At 44.6% G+C, this 19,704-nt stretch overlaps 1 protein-coding gene and 1 pseudogene across 8 annotated transcripts in view; one reads left to right on the forward strand and one right to left on the reverse strand.

Annotated features, from left to right (window-relative positions):
• The window catches only part of ATP2B4 (ATPase plasma membrane Ca2+ transporting 4), a 113,945-nt gene that overhangs the window by 79,126 nt on the left and 15,115 nt on the right, over window positions 1–19,704 (reverse strand). The gene's annotated exons all lie outside the window — the stretch shown is intronic.
• Window positions 3,714–4,458, forward strand: LOC103230272 (ribosome biogenesis protein NSA2 homolog pseudogene; annotated as a pseudogene).

Consider the following 19,704-nt stretch of genomic DNA (forward strand, 5'->3'; position numbering starts at 1 on the left):
CCACCACCACCATCACTATCCATCTGACCTTGGGAAAGTTTTTTTTTTTTTTTAAGACCAAGTGTCTCGTTTGTTGCCCTGGCTGGAGTGCAGTGGCGTGATCTCAGCTCACTGCAATCTCTGCCTCTTGGGTTCAAGTAATTCTCCTGCCTTGGCCTCCCAAGTAGCTGGAACTAGAGGGCCACCCCACCACGCCTGGCTAATTTTTGTATTTTTAGTAGAGAGAGGGTTTCACCATGTTGCCAGGCTGGTCTCAAATTCCTGACCTCAAGTGATCTGCCCACCTTGGCCTCCCAAAGTGCTGGGATTACAGGCATGAGGCACCGCGCCCAGTCCCCATGCTCTTCTTCTTCTTTATTTTTTTTTTTGAGACAGAGTCCCACTCTTGCTAGGCTGGAGTGCAGTAGTGCAATCTTGGCTCACTGCAACCGCCGTCTCCCAGTTCAAGTGATTCTGCTGCCTCAGCCTCCCAAGTAGCTGGGACTATAGGTGCTCACTACCATGCCCAGCTAATTTTTGTATTTTCAGTAGAGACAGGGTTTCACCATGTTGGCCAGGCTGGTCTTGATCTCTTGACCTCATGCTCTGCCCACCTTGGTCTCACAAAGTGCTGGGATTACAGGTGTGAGCCACCACGCCCAGGCCTCCCCCCACCCCCCACCTCCGTTCTCTTCTTACTGCTCCCTAGGAGCCTATTCATCTGCTGTTACACTGAACTGGGACCTCATTTTTTATCTCCACCACCCCAAGTGATGCATTCTCACCCCAATGGCATGCATTCTCACAAGTTTCCAACCTACTGCCTTTTGTGATAGCTATTTTTATCCCCTTTCAAGAATTGAAGGAACTGAGACCTAAAGCCCTACAGTTAACTTGTGGTGAAACTGGACCATAAACCCAGGTCCAAAAAACCCATGTTCTTGGCTGTTACATGAGTTTTGGCATCAGAGACAAAAAATCTACCACATGGTAAAGGGGAAAGTAGCTTGGGTTGAATTTCAAATACTTGGATTGGAATCCAAGCTCTGTGACCTCGGACAAGTTTCTGGTTTTTTTTTTTTTTTTTTTTTGAGATGGAGTCTTGCTCTGCCACCCAAGCTGGAGTGCAGTGGCATGATCTTGGCTCACTCCACCCTCCGCCTCCCAGGTTCAAGCGATTCTCCTGCCTCAGCCTCCTGAGTAGCTGAGATTACAGGCACCCACCACTACGCCCGGCTAATTTTTTATATTTTTAGTAGAAACAGGGTTTCACCATTTTGGCCAGGCTGGTCTTGAACTCCTGACCTCGTGATCCACCCACCTTGGCCTCCCAAAGTGCTGGGATTACAGGCATGTGCCACCACGCCCTGCTATTTATATATGTTTTTTAGCTATAGGGTCTCACCCTGCCACCCAGGCTGGATGGAGCAATCTTCCCGCTTCAGCCTCCCCAGTAGCTAGAACTACAGGCATGCACCACCATGCCTAGCTAATTTTTATTTTTATTTTTTGAGCCAGGGTCTTGCTCTGTTACTCAGGCTGGAATGCAGTGGCATGATCAGAACTCACTGAAGCCTCGGCCTCTGGGCTCAAGTGATCCTCACACCTCAGCCTCCTTTGTAGACTACAGGGGTGTGCCACCATGCCTGGCTAATTTTTAAATGTTTTTGTAGAGACAAGGTTTTGCTATGTGGTCCAGGCTTGTCTCAAACTCCGGGGCTCAAGTGATCCTCTCACCTCTGCCTCCCAAAGTGCTGGGATTATGGGTGTGAGCCACTGCACCTGTCCAGAAACTATAATTTTAAATGCCTGCTTTGGGCTTGTCATTCTGACATATATTACATGAAATTATAAAGATTAATGATTCAAAGTGATTAATATAAGAGCTATTCAAGAAATGGTAATATTATTTTCTTCTATATCACAACATTTTTTTTTTTAACTGACACATTTCCTGTCATTTTCATTTGTACTTCCTTTTCATTTTTCTTCCCCTCTGCTAGTTTGGAAGTTACATTATACCAAGTTTTTGAGTATTAGCCTAGAAATCTTAACATGTATTAGCCTAGAAATCTTAACATAAAGACTTCTAATAATCAATATCCTTAATTTTTTCTGTAGAAAATATAAGGATCTTAGAACACTTAAACTCCAATTACTATATTCACCTTCCAATTTTTTTTTTTTTTTTCCAGATGCAGGATCGCTCTGTCACCCAGGCTGGAGTGGTGCAGTGGTGCGATCTAGGCTCACTGCAACCTCCGCCTCCTGGGTTCAAGCGATTCTCCTGCCTCAGCCTCCTGAGTAGCTGGGATTACAGGCATGCACCACCACGCCCAGCTAACTTTTATATTTTTAGTAGAGACGGGGTTTCACCGTGTTAGCCAGAATGGTCTCAATCTCCTGACCTCGTGATCCGCCCGCCTTGGCCTCCCAAAGTGCTGGGATTACAGGCGTGAGGTACCGCGCCTGGCCTCTCCTTCCAATTTATATGCTATAGTTACTGAGGATTTTAATTATACCTTCATTTTATTCATATCTATTAGACATTTTTATATTTCTTGTCTTTGACATCAATATTTAGATTTCACTCCATGTTTACCATTTTATTTGCTCATCATCCCTTCTTTGTTTTATTTATTTATTTATTTATTTATTTATTTATTTATTTATTTTTTGAGACAGGGTCTTCCTCTCTTGACCAGGGTGGAGGGCAGTGGTGCCATCATAGCTCACTGCAGACTGAATCTCCTGGGCTCAAGTGATCCTCCCACCTCAGTCTCCCAAGTAGCTGGGACTACAGGCCTGCATCATCATGCCAGGCTTTTATTTATCTATTTATTTTTAAATTTTTATTAGAGATGAGGTCTATTTTGCCCAGGCTGTTCTTGAACTCCTGAGCCCAAAAGATCCTTTCATCTTGGTTTCCCAGAATGCTAGGACTACAAGGCATGAGCCACAGTGCCCAGTCCATCATCCCTTCTTGAATCTTAGACTTTCCTTTTAGTACAGGCATACCTCAGAGACATTGCAGGTTCCAGACCACTGCAATAAGGCAAGTTCCTGGTTATTTATTACTTTTTTGGTTTGTTAATGCATATAAAAGTTATGTCTACACAATACTATAGTCTATTAAGTGTTTTTATGGTTAAAAAACACAATGTGACTACCTTAATTAAAATATATTTTGTGTGAAAAATGCTAATGATCGGCCATGGCTCACGCCTGTAATCCTAGCACTTTGGGAGGTTGAGTGGGGCAGATCACTTGAGGTCAGGAGTTCAAGGCCAGCCTGGCCAACATGGTGAAACCCTGTCTCTACTAAAAATATTTTTTAAGGCCGGGTGCAGTGGCTCACGCTTGTAATCTCAGCATTTTGGGAGGCCAACGCAGGCAGATCACGAGGTCAGGAGATTGAGACCATCCTGGCTAACACAGTGAAACCCCGTCTCTACTAAAAAAATACAAAAAAAAAAAAATTAGCCGGGCGTGGTGGTGGGCACCTGTAGTCCCAGCTACTCAGGAGGCTGGGGCAGGAGGATGGCGTGAACCCGGGAGGTGGAGCTGGTAGTGAGCCGAGATTGCGCCACTGCACTCCAGGCTGGGCGACAGAGCAAGACTCTGTCTCAAAAAAAAAAAAAAAAAAAAAAAAAAAAAAAAAAAAAATTATATATATATATGTGTGTGTGTGTGTATATATATATATATATATTTAAAAAAGGGTGACCCTTTCTTGTCCCGGCCTGCACGGTATGGGTTTATGGGTCTCTGAGACCTTAAAATTGAGAGCGTTTTTGCACTCCAGGGGCTGCTCCTGGCGGCTCTGTGGCCATCACCATGCCACAGAACAAATATATTGAATTACACCGTAAACACTATGGATACCATTTGGAATACCATGAGAAAAAGAGAAAGAAGGAAAGTCGAGAGGCTCATGAATGTTCAAAGAAGGCAAAGAAAATGATTGGTCTGAAGGCTAAGCTTTACCATAAACAGCATCATGCTGAGAAAATACAAATGAAAAAGACTATCAAGATGCATGAAAAGAGAAACACCAAACAAAAGAAGGATGAAAAGACTCCACAGGGAGCAGGACCTGCCTGTCTGCTGGACAGAGAGGGACAATCTCGAGTCGAAGTACTTTTCAATATGATTAAACAGAAACGAAAAGAGAAGGTGGGAAAATGGGAAGTCCCTCTGCCTAAAGTACGTGCCCAGGGAGAAACAGAAGTATTAAAAGTTATTCGAACAGGAAAGAGAAAGAAGGCATGGAAGAGGATGGTTACTGAAGTCTGCTTTGTTGGAGATGGCTTTACAAGAAAACCACCTAAATATGAAAGATTCACCAGGCCAATCTGCGTTTCAAGAAAGCCCATGTAACACATCCTGAACTGAAAGCCACCTTTTGCCTACCAATACTTGGTGTAAAAAAGAATCCCTCATCCCCACTGTACACAGCTTTGGGTGTTATTACCAAAGGTACTGTCATTGAGGTAAATGTGAGCGAATTGGACCTTGTGACACAAGGAGGCAAAGTTATTTGGGGAAAATATGCTCAGGTTAACAACAATCCTAAAAATGATGGATGCATAAATACATTCTTACTGGTTTGACAGCAATTTCATATATAATTATTGAGGACTACACACCAACTGAAAAAACTGCCATTACTGTAATGTTTCTACCAAACAGTCACACATGTCTGCAATCAAGAGATTTACTACATTGTAAACATTCAAACGGTCCAGTTTTATAAATGGTCTTTATTTTGAAATCTGCTTAGACCCCATGTTCATAAAATTGAATGACTGAATTGAATGTTCATAAAATTGAATTGAAAAAAAGCAAATAGGCAAATATCCTACTTCATCAATATCTGCATTTATGAGTGGGTATTCAGCAATTTCCTGAAAAAGCACCAGTGTCCGTTGAAAATGCCTTTCAAAAAGGTTAATACACACTTAATTATGTGCCTAAGAATTTAACTGAAGTATCTTCTACCTCATTCATCATTAATCCTAAAAAAGGTAACATTAACACAGATGTTAAGTTTACAATGTTTATACTAAAAGTATGTGAGGAGACACAAAGTTCAGAACTCTTAGAGAAATCTTTTCACCTGTGAAATCCTTAACTTCTGAATACAGCAAAGGTCCAGTGAATTCACACTCTAAACATTTTTTTCGTCTCATTTACCATGTATAATAATACCTACTTGGCACTATTTTCTACTCGAATCATGAAAATGAAAAAAAATACTGAAGTCTTTGTACTTTGTTAGCATTTTCTGTATTCTAAACAGTGTATTTCTACTTTCTGAATGGTATTAAGAATTAGTTTAAGCAACTCCAGCTAAGTTTTAAAAGGAAAAAGAAGACTGCACTGATTCTCTGAGGAGAAATTTATTTGTAGTTACTTAGATGATGTAAAAAAGTAAGGTTTTTTTACTGGTGAAAGCATTTTTGTGATCTGTGATATGTTGTGGCTTTAAGGATGGCTGTATATTACATTAATCTATTAATCACCAAAAAAAAAAAAAAAAAAAAGCTGGGCGTGGTGGCACATGTAATCCCAGCCACTCGGGAGGCTGAGGTGAGAGAGTTGCTTGAACCCAGGAGGCGAAGGTTGCAGTAAGCCGAGATCGCACCACTGCACTCCAGCCTGAGCAACAGAGTGAGACTCCGTCTCGAAAAACAAAAACAAAAAACCAATGCTAATGAACATCTGAGCTTTCAGGAAGTGATAATCTTTTCGCTGGTGGAGAGTCTTGTTCTAATGTGGATGGCTGCTTACTGATGGGTGGGGTAGCTATGACAATTTCTTTAAATAAGACAATAACAAAGTTTGCTGCATTGACTGACTCTTTAGTGAGACTTCTCTATAGCATGTGATGCTATTTGACAGCATTTTTTCCTTTTCTTTCTTTTCTTATTTTATTATTATTATTATTTGAGATGGAGTCTTACTATGTTGCCCAGGCTGGAGTAAAGTGACACGATCTGAGCTCGCTGCAACCTCCACCTCCCAGGTTCAAGCAATTCTCCTGCCTCAGCTTTCCAAGTAGTTGGGATTACAGGAATGCACCACCACACCTGGTTAATTTTTGTATTTTTAGTAGAGACAGGGTTTCTCCATGTTGGCCAGGCTGGTCTCGAACTCTTGACCTCAGGTGATCCACCTGCCTGGGCCTCCCAAAGTGCTGGGATTACAGGTGTGAGCCACCATGCCCAGCCTCTTTTTTTACATCCTCATGAAGGACTGATATTTGATAGCATTTTACCCACAGTAGAACTTCTTTCAAAATTGGAGTCAATCCTCTCAAACCCTGCAGCTGCTTTATCAACTATGTTTATGTAATATTCTAAATCCTTTGTTGTCACTTCAACAGTATTTACAGCATCTTCACCAGGAGTAGATTTCATCTCAAGAAACCCCTTTCTTTGCGCATTCCTAAAAAGCAACTCCTCATCTGTTCAAGTTTTAACATGAGATGGCAGCAATTCAGTCATATCCTCAGGTTCTACTTCTAATTCTAGTTCTCTTGCTATTTCCACCATATCTGCAGTTACTTCCTCCACTGAAATCCTGAACCCCTCCAAGTCAGCCATGAGGGTTGGAATCAACGTCTTCCAAACTCCTGTTAATGCTGATATTTTGACTTCCTCCATGAATCATGAATATTCTGTTTCTTTCCTTTTTTTTTTTTTTTTTTCCCCAGACAAGGTCTCACTCTGTCACCCAGGCTGGAGTGCAGTGGCACAATCATGGCTCACTGCAGCCACGACCTCTCAGACCCTAACAATCCTCTCACTTCAGCCTCCTGAGTAACTGAGAGCACAAGAGAACACCACCATGCCTGACTAATTTTTTCACTTTTTGTAGAGACAGGGTCTCCTTGTGTTGCCAGGCTGGTCTCAAACTCCTAGGCTCAAGTGATCCTCCTGCCTCAGCCTCCCAAAATGCTACGATTACAGGCATGAGTCACCATTCCCAGCCCTTGAATGTTCTTAATGGCATCTAGAATGGTGGATTCTTTTCAGAGGTTTTCAATTCATTTTGCCCAGATCCATCAGAGGAATCATTGTCTATGGCAGCTATAGCTTTACAAAATATATTTCTTAAATGATAAGACTTGAAAGTCAAATGTGTTCCTTATTCCATGAGCTGCAGAACAGATTTTATGTTAGCAAGCATGAAAACAACATTCATCTCCTTATATATCTCCATCAGAGCTCTTGGGTGACCAGGTGCATTGTCAACGAGCAGTAGTATTTTGAAATACTAGTAGTAGGTTTCAAGAGTGGGCTTAAAATATTCAGTAAACTGGCCAGGCACAGTGGCTCACGCCTGTAATCCTAACACTTTGGAAGGCTGAGGTGGGTGGCTCACATGAGATCAGGAGTTTGAGACCAGCCTGACCAATATGATGTAACCCTGTCTTTATTAAAAACACAAAAATTAGCCTGGCATGGTGGCGGGCGCCTGTAATCTCAGCTACTTGGGAAGCTGAGACAGGAGAATTGCTTGAACCTGGGAGACAGAGGTAGCAGTGAGCAGTGAGCAGTGAGACCACACAATTGCACTCCAGCCTGGGCAACAAGATTGAAACTCCGTCTCAAAAAAAATATATATATATATGTATGTATACAGTAAACCATGCTGTAAATAGATGAGCTGTCATCCAAGCTTTGTTGTTTCTCTGATAGACCACAGGCAGAATAGATTTAGCATAATTATTAAAGGCCTTAGAGGTCTGGTGCAGTGGCTCACATCTGTAATCCCAACACTTTGTGAGGCCGAGGAGGGCGGATCACTTGAGGTCAGGAGTTTGAAACCAGCCTGGCCAATATGGTAAAACCCGTCTCTACTAAAAATATAAAAGTTGGCCGGGCGCGGCGGCTCAAGCCTGTAATCCCAGCACTTTGGGAGGCCGAGACGGGCGGATCACGAGGTCAGGAGATCGAGACCATCCTGGCTAACCCGGTGAAACCCCGTCTCTACTAAAAACACAAAAAACTAGCCGGGCGAGGTGGCGGGCGCCTGTAGTCCCCGCTACTCGGGAGGCTGAGGCAGGAGAATGGTGTGAACCCGGGAGGCGGAGCTTGCAGTGAGCTGAGATCCGGCCACTGCACTCCAGCCCGGGCGACAGAGTAAGACTCCATCTCAAAAAAAAAAATATAAAAGTTAGCAGGGCGTGGTGGCGGGTGACTGTAATCCTAGCTACTCAGGAGCCTAAGGCAGAAGAATCATTTGAACCTGGAGGGGTGGAAAATAAATAAAGACCCTAGGATTTTCAGAATGGTAAACATTAAACAAATAAAGACCCTAGGATTTTCAGAATGGTAAACATCGACTTTAACTTGAAGTCACCAGCTGCACTGGCCCCTAATGAGAAAGTCAGCTTGTTCTTTGAAACTTTAAAGCCAGGCATTGACTTCTCCTCTCTAGCTATGAAAGTCCTAGATCTTTTTCCAAGAGAAGGCTGTTTTATCTACATTAAAATCTGTTGTTTAGCATAGCCACTGTCACCAATTATCTTAGCCGGATCTTCCGACTAACTTGTTGTGGTTTCTATTTCAGCACTTGCTGCTTCACCTTTATGTTGTGGAGACAGCTTCTCTCGTTAAACCTGAAGAACCAAGCTCTGCTAGCTTCTAACTTTTCTTCTGCAGCTTCCTCCCCTCTGTCAACCTTCACAGCATTGACGAGATTTAGGATCTTGCCTTGGATTAGGCTTCAACTTAAGAGAATGTTGTGGCTGGTTTGATCTTCTAAGCAGACCACTTGAACTTTCTTCCTGTAAGCAAATAAAGCTGTTTTGCTTTCTTATTACTTGCGTGTTAACTGGAGTAGCACTTTTAATTTCCTTCAAGAACATTTTCCTTTATTTACAACTTGGCTAACTGACACAAGAGGCCTAGCTTTGGGCCTATCTCAGCTTTCAACATGACTTCCTCAGTAGGCCTAATCATTTCTAGCTTTTGATTTATAGTGAGAGACCTGTGACTCTTTCTTTCACATGAACACTTAGAGGCCATTGTAGGGTTATTAACTGGCCTACTTTCAATATTGTTGTGTCTTAGGGAATAGGGAGTCTGCAGGAGAAAGAGAGAGGTGAAGAACAGCTGGTCAGTGAGGCAGTCAGAACATACACATTTGTTGATTAAGTTTGCTGCCTTATATGGGCACCATTTGTAGCACCCCAAAACAATTATATTAGTAACACCAAAAAAATCACTGATCACAAACCATCACAACACATATAATAATAATGAAAAACTTTGAAACATCATGAGAATTACCAAGATGTGACACAGAGACATGAAATGAGCATACGCTGATGGAAAAATGGTGTTAATAGACTTGCTCAACACAGGGTTGCCACAAACCTTCAATTTGTTTAATAATTTTAAAAAAAGGCAGTGTCTGAAGTGCAATAAAATAAGGTATGCCTATAATTTTTCTTCTTTTGAATTATTTCTTTTAGAAGTTGCTTTAGTAGGCCTGGCACAGTGGCTCATGCCTGTAATCCCAGCACTTTGGGAGGCCGAGGTGGGAGGATCACTTGAGGTCAGGAGTTCAAGACTAGCCTGGGTAGCATGGTGAAACCCCGTCTCTACTAAACATACAAAAAAATATTAGCTGGGTGTGAAGGCGCATGACTGTAATTTCAACTACTTGGGAGGCTGAGGCAGGAGAATCGTTTGAACCTGGGAAATGGAGGCTGCAGTGAGCTGAGATTGTGCCACTGTACTCCAGCTTGGGGGACAGAGCAAGACTCTGTGTCCAAAAAAAAAAAAAAAAAGAAGAAGAAGTTGCTTTAGTGAAGGAGTCTGTTGGTAGAAACCTCTGTTGTTATCTGTCTGTAAAGGGTTTTGTTTTGCCCACTTTTTTGTTTTGAGACAGAGTCTCGCTCCATCGCTCAGGCTGGAGTGCAGTGGCATGATCTCTGCAACTTCTGCCTCCCAGGTTCAAGCGATTCTCCTGCCTCAGCCTCCTGAGTAGCTGGAACTATAGGCGTCCTGTCACCACGTTCGGCTAATTTTTTTTATTTTTAGTAGAGACGGGGTTTCACCATGTTGGCCAAGCTGGTCTCGAACTCCTGACCTCAGGTGATCCCCCTGCCTCGGCATTTCAAAGTGCTGGGATTACAGGCATGAGCCACCGTGCCTAGCCATGTGTTCATATATTTAGATATAGGCTCACTCTGTCACCCAGGCTGGAGTGCAGTGGTTTAATCGAAGCTCACTGCAGCCTCGAACTCCTGGACTCAAGTGATTTTCTTGCCTCAGCCTCCTAAGTAGCTGGGACTGCAGGCGCGTGCTGCTGTGCCCAGCTAGTATATTTTTTAGATAAAGTATATAAAGCAAGTACAAATAATATGTTTCTTTAGGCATACATATGTTTATCAAGAGAATGGTGAATACAACATTGCAGCACAAGGCAGTGGTTGGGATAGGTGATGAGGTGGGGGGATAGGATAGGAAGGGCTCATAGGTGGATGCAAATAAATGGTAGTGATCTCATTTTTGGGTGGTGGGTTCAAGTGCGTTCATTACGTTAAGAAAAATCATTAATAGCATACATAAATAAGTAGAAAAAGAGAGGCATGCATAAACCAGTCAAGAAAGTGTCACGAACTGTAGATCTTTCATCCAATTTTGTGCACCTGAGAAATAAACAAGAGATAGAACTAGAAATGAAAGGCAGAGACAGAGAGAGAGAAGAAGAAAAAAAAAGCTTCCTATTTTTACCAGAAACCTTTTTTAACTTGTATGATCAAAGATAGCCATGGAACCACCTCAAGGTATCAAGACTCTTTTAAATAAGAACTTTTGTTGACAATTTCATGGTCTAAAATAGCCATTTAACAACACAGTCAAGGCCAGGCACAGTGGCTCATGCCTGTAATGTCAGCACTTTGGGAGGCTAAGGCAGGAGGATCACTGGAGCCCAGGAATTAAGAGAGTAACCTGGGCGACACAGTGAGACCACATCTCTACAAAAACACAACACAAAACAAAACAAAAAAAACCATAGTCAATATACTGCATCTGATTTTATTAGCCTAATAAAAAAATATCAATCAACTTAAAAATTCTGGCTTTTTGGTGGTGGTAGAGGGAGGAGGGGGATGACAGTGGGAGTACAGTGAAGGGCAGAGGTGCTGATCTGCATTTACCGCTCTAGGGACAGGAGGCCTGGGAGCTGCCCCGTGCAGGACCTCCGTGGCCCGCACGTGGAGCCTCGCACCAGCCAGTCCCGGAGGTGCGGCAGCCTTGCCGCCGTCGCTCACGCAGCCAGCCCTGCTCCCCGCCCGCCCTCGCCCCGGGCCGGCCGAGTTCGGACCTGCAGCTCCCCCGCCCTCTGCGCGGTGCGACTCAGCCGCAGGCGCCAGGCTCAGCTGGCTCCCAGCGCGGCCCGGGGAGCAGCTGGGGAAACAAACGCCTTAGCCCTGGAGGCCTGGCTCAGCGCAGAAGCGCCAAATAAGGTGGGCCGACTCCACCCGGGCAGCAGCGATTGCTCAGAGGGGGCCGATGACTCACTCGACCCAGCCAGCCAAGCACCTCTCTCCCTCCCCGGGGACCCTCGTCCTGTCCCCCACCACACCACACCACACCCTGGGGAACACACCTGGGGAACCCTCCCAGTTCTCACCCCGCCCCTCACCTGGCCTCCCTGAACCAAACCCTGTGGCTTCAGTGGCTCAGCCGACTTCTCAGCACAGCTTCCCCGGGAGCTCCCGTCCTTGAGCTGCCAAAACCCAGGGGAACAGGGCCTTGCTCCAAGCTTTACGGGGCAAGCATGCTTGATAAATGTCTATTGATCAATGCATGCATTATGTCAGAGGACAAGGGCAAAAACTGGGCTGGTTCTGGGATGTGTGCGTGAAAGCCACTCTGTTTACATCACCGTGGAAGGGAAGGCTGGGGTAAATCTGAGATGCTTCAACGCATATTCCAGCGTCTACAAGTGAGTGTTCTCATTAGTGCGCAGCAGCTCTGGAAGAAGGGGAGGTAACTTGGAGCACACCCCACTTAGCATATGGGGACCCTGGGCCCCAGAGTGGAGAGTGTGACTTGCCTGGCTGGGTATGAGTGGGGACTGTGGAATTTCCGTGACCTCAATTTTTCTGGGCTGTAAAGTACAGCACTTGTTTTTTTGTTTTGTGTTTGTTCTTTAGTCAGGGTCTCTGTTTCCCAGGCTGGAGTGCGGTGGCATGATCAAGGCTCACTGCAGCCTCAATCTTCCTGGGCTCAGTAATCCTCCCACCTCAGCCTCCTGAGTAGCTGGGACTACAGGTATGCACAGCCATGCCCGGCTAATTCTGTTTTGTTTTGTTTTGGTTTCGTTTTGGTAGAGATGGGGTTTCCCCATGTTACTCCTGGGCTCAAGCTATCCTCAGTCTCCCAAAGAACTGGGATTATAGGTGTGAACCACCATGCCCACCCTAAAGTGCAGCACTTTGAACTTTTCAAAGCACTTCCATTTAGATTCCATCCTCTCTCCTTAGATTAACAGAACTATCGTTTGTGGATACAAACAAATGATGAACAAGACAAGTGAGGCTCAGAGGTTAAGTGACTTGCTCGGAGGTTAAGAGGTTAAGGTCACACTGTTAGCTACTGGCTTGGTCAAGAGTGGAAATAAATTAAGGAATTCTTTTTAATGCCCCAAGATTCCAAGTTTTTTCGCCCACTTTGAACACATCATTCACGTTTGCTGGAATTCTCCCACTCTACAGCATGGAGAGAAGCCACCCTACTCAAGAAAGAGGACTCAAATTTTATAGGAGCTGGAGAAATGAATGGTCTCCCTAACCTCAGGGGAGTAAGGAAGGACTTTCCCATGCAACAATCTCCAAAAACACGAATCTGTATATTTGCAGGTACTCCATGGTATACAAAGTACTTTCACATCCATTATCTCAAGTGATTCTTGTCACTTACCTTACCCTGTAAGGTATTCAAGAGGATATTATCTGATATTTTAAGGAGAGTGAAAAGGCTGCAGCAGTTAAGTGGCATGTTCAACAATAATACCCCGTTTCCTTCCCATGTGTTGCATTACATTGGTTCCCCTGAGGTTCTGAGATAACCAATGTAATGATGAAAAACTCTCTATATTCATAATGGAAACCCAAAGCATCTCCCTCCATTTTTCTCATCTCTGTCCTTAAGATGCCCAGGTAGGAGGAAGGTGGAGGGGTGAAACCTTGGTATGGGTCAGGGGACAAACTGTGAGCACAGAGTAGCCCAAGGCTTCCCCAGAGTCATATGGCAAAAGGTGCTACCAGCTCATGGGTGAACCCAAGACTCCATGTCCTGGCCCTGGATCCTGCACTGAACAGGTGCCTTGGACCAGCCTGTATCTGTCATGGAGGCCACCAGGAGTCTTTATCACTCTTGAATTTGTAGCAGTCAGTTGTACAACCTCCAAGAGGCTGGCACCTCAGGCTGTCACTCCAAAGCTGCCTAACTGCCAAGGGGTGTCGAGTGGCCCACCATAAGCACAGAGACTTTCCCATCTCGTGTCCCATCACAGACACTAGACATTATCTTTGTCCCCAGCCCCACGGTTGCTAATTATCTTTTGGCTGGTGACAGCCTCCAGATCTTCCTTTCTCTCTGCCCCTTCTTGCTCTATTCTTGGATTTTTTTTTTTAAATGCTTCTTTTCTTTAAAAATATAGCTGCAGATAAAATATACTTAGCTTCTCTTTCACACATATACATTTAAGAGAATGAAGGCAGGAAATCTTTATGGTTCTCTCCAATCACAGGCCAGCATGAGAACCCAAACCACCAGGAGGAGCCAGCCTCTCCGCCATGAATGAGTAATCCCACTCACACGTTTATAGGGGGCTTTATTTAGGGTGTTCCACATCTTATTCCAGAAGCCTGGCCTTTAGCTGAGCCTGCGTAAAAGCCACTTTACATTTTGACTCCCACTTCAAACACAAATTGGCCTGCCCATCTTCTCACACCTTCATGTGCGATCCAGACACATAAAGGAAGGTACTTCCCAAAGGCGACCCAAGAGTTCCAAGCCTTCTCCCCTCTCTGATTTCTCATCCCAGGATCAGACCCTGTGCACCACCCAGGCTGGCTCCAGGTGATCATCTTCCAAAGCAAAGGCTATGGCCATCAGCACTTTTTTTTCCCCTAATCATTTACTCTTATTTTAAATTTTTGGGGACAGAGTCTTCCTCTGTTGCCTAGGCTGGAGCGCAGAGGCACGATCTTGGCTCTCTGCAGCCTCAACCTCCTGGACTCAAGCAAGCCTCTCACCTCAGCCTCCCGAGTAGCTGAGACCACAGACATGCACTACTACGCTCAGCTAATTTTCATACGTTTTGTAGAGATGGGGTCTGACTAGGTTGCCCAGGCTGGTCTTGAACTCTTGGGATCAATTCTCCCGCTTTGCCTCCCAAAGTGTTGGGATTATAGACGTGAGCCACTGTGTCCAGCTATTTGTTTTTCTTTTGTTTGTTTTCTGTTTTTTTAGAGAGAAGCTCTTGCTCTGTCGCCCAGGCTGGAGTGCAGTGGTGCAATCAGAGCTCGCTGCAGCCTCAAAGCCCTGGACTCAAGGGATCCTCCTGCCTCAGTCTCCTGAGTAGCTGGGACTACAGGTGTGTGTCGCCACACCTGCTTAATTGTTTTATTTGTTATATTTTTAAGTGATGGAGTCTCACTAAGTTGCCCAGGCTGGTCTTAAAACCCTGGCCTCAAGCCTCAGTCTCCCAAAGTGCTGGGATTACAGGCATGAGCCACCGTGCCCAGCCCTTCAGCTTCTTTATTTTCCTTCTAAAACCACAGACACTTTGCCTCTGGATGCCTGCTGTCATTGGATTCCACTGGACTATGTTTGGGGCTGACTTGTGACCAGTTCTTTATGATGTGGGAAAATGCTCATGATCTAGTATTGGGTAGGAAAAAAAATTAAATCAAAATCTTATTATGCAACGTGTTCCTAATTTCGTTTAAAAAATGTATATACTCACCCGCGTATATAAAAGACTAAAAGAGACTACACCAAAATGTTAGCAGTTATGTCTGGACTTGTGAAAGTTTTAGTTTTCTCTTCATGCTTTTCTGAATATTCCACACTTTCTAGGATGATCCTGTGTAGAGGCAGTGCATAGCTCAGAATCTTTTTTTATTTTTATTTTTTTTGAGATGGAGTCTTGCTCTCTTGCCAGGCTGAAGTGCAGTGGCACAATCTCGGCTCACTGCAACCTCCCCCTCCCAGGTTCAAGTGATTCTCCTGCCTCAGCCTCCCGAGTAGCTGGGATTACAGGCACCTGCCACCATGCCCAGCTAATTTTTGTATTTTTAGTAGAGATGGAGTTTCATCACGTTAACCAGGCTGGTCTTGAACACCTGACCTCAGGTGATCCACCTGCCTTGGCCTCCTAAGGTGCTGGGATTACAGGCGGGAGCCACCGCACCTGGTTGAGTCTTTTTTTACTTTTATTTTTAAAAATTTTTTAGAGATGGGGTCTCGTTATATCACCCAAGATGGATTCAAACTCCTGGACTCAAGCAATTCTTCCGCCTCGGCCTCCCAAAGTGCTGGACTACAGGCACGTGCCACCACACCCTTGGACTCTGAAGTTTGGGAGCCATGATCTGAATTCCACATCCACCACTTGGTAGTTGTGGGAACTTGGATAAAAGTATTTTATCTCTCTGAGCCTTAGTTTCTTTATTTGAAAGGGAAGATAAGAATGACTCCTTCCTTATTAGGATTGTCATGAGGAGGGAATGAGGTCATGCAGTTTTAGCATGTGTTTTGGTGCCTGAAATACAGTAAGTGCTCAGTATGTGTGAGATCCTTTTTACATATTACTTTTATACTCAGGAAAAAAAGTAAATGTTCTTAAAAAATAACCACTTGGCTAAAAAATTGCCATTTGGATTAAAGTACACCGAGAAAACAACAAAAGCCCTTCTGGAGATGTGGTGTCTCTAAAAGTGACTGAAACAAGAATGATCATAGAATAAGGTAGGGTTTAACTATGTCAACGTTCCTATGAAAAGGGAATATATGGCTGGGTGCAGTGGCTCACGCCTGTAATCCCAGCAATTTGGGAGGCTGAGGCAGATGGATCACAAGGTCAGGAGTTCAAGACCATCCTCACTAAGATGGTGAAACCCTGTTGCTACTAAAAATACAAAAATTAGCCAGGCACAGTGGCAGGTGCTTGTAATTCCAGCTACTTGGGAGGCTGAGGCAGAAGAATTGCTTGAACTCAGGAGGCGGAGTTGCAGTGAGCTGAGATCGCACCACTGCGCTCCAGCCTGGGTGATAGAGTGAGACTCCATCTCCAGAAAAAAAAAAAAAAAGAAAGAAAGAAAGGGGAATATAAGGTGGGAAGGTGTTGAATGAGGAGTGATGACTGTGATGAATGCAAAGTTGATGAAAGAAAATATAGATGCTTTTTAAATGAAAAAAACAAACAAACAAAAACTCACAAAACTAGCTAGATTAGATCACAGAATAATGGACTGAGCTATAAAGCAACAAGCAGAAGAAAAGCATGTAACCCAGAAAGTAGGGAGAGTCTGTGGGTTGGGTAAGCAGGAATGCTCTGTCTAGCTAGGGCGTTAGAGAGGCAGTGTTGCCTAGGGCCCAGGCAGGATGACAGGGGCTGAGTCAGAAACAGCCCTGGGTTAAACTGGGGCAGAAGTTAGATCGCATTTAGACAAGGGACTTTGGGGATTGGAACTATGGAGTCGGCCAGCCTGCGGAGCTCTGAAACACAACCGTTTATAGCACTAGGTGCAGGAGACAAGCTGAGTAAGTTAGGAGAAGGTGCACTTCACTAATCTGAATACAGCTGGGAGCCTGGATCTTCTGACATTGTTCTTAAGCAGTGTGGCCTTCCAACAGCCTGACCTGTTTTGTGCCAGTGACACTAGAGGACGTTGGACACCAGAAAGAAGTAAAAAGAGAATCACCACCATTGCTAGGATTCCAAATGGTGTCCAGACCTCCTCTCCACCTTGGCATAGTGGCCACATAGAGTCATAGAGAGTGGGGCTACAGGGAGTCTCACAAGCTCCCAGCTTGAGTTTGAAGAGGGAGAGTGAAAGGTGGAACTTCCTTAGACAAGGGCTCAATAATTCTAGGAGACCAGTTCCTAAGCCAAGTCTCCTGGGGAACTGACCATGGTTTCTTTTCACATTCTAGTCACCAACTTCCTAGGAAGATGTCCCCAGTCTCTGTCACCGAAGCCCAGCTGAGCAAGACAGCAGTGAGATCTTACTTTTAAATGTTGGTACCCAACTATAATTAATCTGTAGCATTGTTTGGGTAGGAGGAAGCAGAGAATGTTAGAGTTGAAACATCCTAGAAGTACATTTAGCCCAAACTATTCATTTTACATCTCAACAAATTGAAGCCCAGAAAGGTTCAGTGATATTTCAAAAGTGATAGAACAACTTAAGTGGCTCAAATTCCAGGTCTCCCAATTTCCAGTCTGAAACTCACTTCTCTAGACCACCCTGCCTGTCATTAAGAAACCTTTGCAATTATTCAGGCATGAGATGATGAGGTTTTGAGCAGGGAAGGCGGCCCTGGGAAGGAAGAAGGTAAAGTTCACCGTGGTCTATTTGTTTAGAGACAATTTTCTATTTCTTTATACCCATCCATCCATCCATCCAACCATTCTTTTTTTTTTTTTTTTTTTTTTTTTTTAAGATGGAGTCTTGCTCTGATGCCCAGGCTGGATTGCCATGGCATGATCTTGGCTTACTGCAACCTCTGCCTCCAGGGTTCAAGCAATTCTCTTGCCTCAGCTTCCTGAGTAGCTGAGACTATAGGCACATGCCACAACATCTGGCTGATTTTTGTACTTTTAGTAGAGATGGGTTTTCATCATGTTGGCCAAGCTGGTCTCGAACCCTTGACGTTAGGTGATCCACCCTCCTCGGCCTCCCAAAGTGCTGAGATTATAGGCGTGAGCCACCATGCCCAGCCCATCCATCCATTCTTTATTGATCCTCATTCTATGAGCCAAGGACTGTGCTAAACACTGAGTATATAGGAATGACTAAAGCATCACTCTCCTTTTAAGTAGCTTGCAGGCTGGTGAGTGGGCTCAGTGAAAACGCTGCAGCCAAAACCAACAAGTCGCTGCATCTCAGAAACCACGCTGCTATAAGCCTGTTCATACGAACTCTCAGCTAATATTCACACCCTTGTCTGTAAGTCACTGCCTCTGAAACCATCTCCCAACATTGGATGCTATCCCTGAGAAACTGGGAGGGGACCAGAGAATTCTCCCTGTTCCAAGAGAGCCTGGAGCACTTAACTGATCTATAGGAAGCAGGAGCAAGAACTGCACTTAATGCCAAGCACCTTCCAGCCAGGAAAGGCAAGTTCTGGTTCACGCATTATCTTGGCCAAGCTGTCACTTCTTGCCAGCTAAAGTCTCTGTGTGGGTGTGTGCTGGGAAAAGCAGGGAGATTCCAGTCTGAGACTCTCTTGCCTGTTTATCCAGGGGCAGCTCAATTCCAGTGCAGCTGACAGTTGATCTGGGTGACCAAATAGTGATAGCACCCTTGGGCTACAGCTTCTACAAAAACAAGTAGTGTTGTCACCCAGTCTGACTCCCTCCATCAACAAGAGATTTCCCAGCATTGACTTCCACAGCATCTACTCCTAGGGGAGGAATGCAGGGCAAGAGTAAACAAGGTGAGGTGGTTGCAGCTGTCTACCCTCCACTCTGTCTTATTTCACCAGGACTCTTCTTGCTCAAATATCAAGCAAAGCCGTAGAGCTGGCACCAAGAGGGTAACCTGTCTCATGGAAATGATGGGGCCCCTGGTCAGCCCCTTGATGGAGAGTTGCAGGAGGCTGGGGCCTCTGGGCCTTTTGTTACTGGGAGACAATGGGCTATGACCCTTTTATAAATATACTGAGTCCAAAGGTTAGCAGGGAGCAGGTGGGCAGGCTGGTGCCACGCTCCATGGAAAAGGAAGGGAGAAATGGAGGGACAAAAGAGGAAAAATTAAAATTCAATGACTACCCTGGCTCATAGTAGTGAGCCAGGCACTCAGAACATGTATCACTCTGCATTTGTGTATGTTCACATTTTCCAGAGGAAATTGAGTGTGAGAGCCTAAATAATTTGTCCATGGTCACATAGCTGGCCAGCCAGACTTGAACCCAGTTCCATCACACTCCCTCAAATCTGCACTTTTATATAACACCACCTGCTGGGATTGGAAGGCCAATTGGGTGAGTTAGGACACAGAGCATTGTTATACAGAAAGGAACAGGAATGGATTCAGGATTTGGTAAGCTCTGACCCCTAGGGCGGAAAACCCAGTGGAAATTTGCATTCTTTTCTCTATCAATATAGGACCTCAGCATCCTGTTTCCTAGTCCCAGTAAATGGATTTTCCAGTGTTAAGGAAATCTCTTTTCAACTGCTCCTCTTACAGGGCTAAATGGCTTAGGTCAGATATACAAACAGAAAACAGATAAATCCAGGGTCATACTTTCTTTCAGACTTTTTATATTGCTCCTAATGTCCCCCATCAGATTAGACTGTGAGGCCAGGTGCAGTGATTCATGCCTGTAATCCCAGCACTTTGGGAGGCAGAGGCAGGTGGATTGCTTGAGCCCAGAAATTTGAGACCAGCTTGAGCAACATAGCAAGACCCATTTCTTAAAAAAAATTTTTTTTAATTAGCTGGGTATGGTGATGCACACC

Source organism: Chlorocebus sabaeus, chromosome 25 (assembly GCF_047675955.1).
Source record: "Chlorocebus sabaeus isolate Y175 chromosome 25, mChlSab1.0.hap1, whole genome shotgun sequence".
Lineage (NCBI taxonomy): Eukaryota > Metazoa > Chordata > Mammalia > Primates > Cercopithecidae > Chlorocebus > Chlorocebus sabaeus.